The following is a 964-nucleotide window of genomic DNA, read 5'->3' as shown; positions in this document are numbered from 1 at the left end:
CGTCTGTGAACACCTGGAAAAGAATAACTATTCTAAAAGTCAGGGCTGCTTGAAATTGACTGAAATAATTAGATGTCTTTTGGGGGAAAATGATAGTGGAGAAAAGGTGTCAGATTTGGATTAAATGTAATTGATAGACTTTTTTGGCTATTAACTGTAGGGTAACTCAGTGAATTTTCTTTACGTAAAGATCATGGCACATTCACAGTTATTAAATGTTGTCATTACAGGGAAAAGTAAAGTTGTTCAGAAGAAATTCTTTCTGTGGCCTTCATATGTTGGACCAAATAAAAAGATTCATGCTATGTAAACTCTATGAGGCTTATATTAAAAACTTAGTAAATATCAGTTGACTGACTGAGTAAATGAATGAATGCATAAAACTATCTACTCAGACTATATGCGGGTTAACACTGCTATTCTCCAGATGGTTTGGTCGTTGTCAGATGATGTACAGAATAATTTAGGGCTAAACGCCCTTTGATTACTTAATAATTATCCAAAGTTACTTGGAATATGACCATAACTCTATAATTCTCTTGGTCACCATAGACAACCTTGTATTGAAGAAATCTTGATGGTTTCCTTGGTGGCCCAAAGACTGCGTCGAGCGTCATTGTCAGTTACACAGAGTTTATAGCTGGAGAAACTGTGTTTACGGTGGACCCCAGTGCTTATTGTCTAGACCTGGTCTTGCCATATCTTCATTGAATGCATTTTTGCCCTGTGAGGGTGACAGTAGAAAAGTAAGCTTCTTTGTTTAATGAAGCAGGTAACCAAGGAATGTGGGAGAAACACACGTTCCATTACACACCCAGTCAATACAGATCAAGAAAAACAGAACGTGTTTTTTTTCTTCTTTATTACAGCTTCCTTTACTATCATTTTATGGGAATAATTATCATTTTGGCCCACAACTTTGTTTGATTATTTCTTTTTTTTTTTTTTTTTTTTTTTTTTTTTT

This window comes from Aethalodelphis obliquidens, unplaced genomic scaffold (assembly GCF_003676395.1).
Source record: "Aethalodelphis obliquidens isolate GAN/ISIS:26980383/991018 unplaced genomic scaffold, ASM367639v1 scaffold23, whole genome shotgun sequence".
Classification (NCBI taxonomy): Eukaryota; Metazoa; Chordata; class Mammalia; order Artiodactyla; family Delphinidae; genus Aethalodelphis; species Aethalodelphis obliquidens.
The sequence above is the reverse complement of the archived record's forward strand: the minus strand, read 5'-3'. Positions refer to the sequence as shown.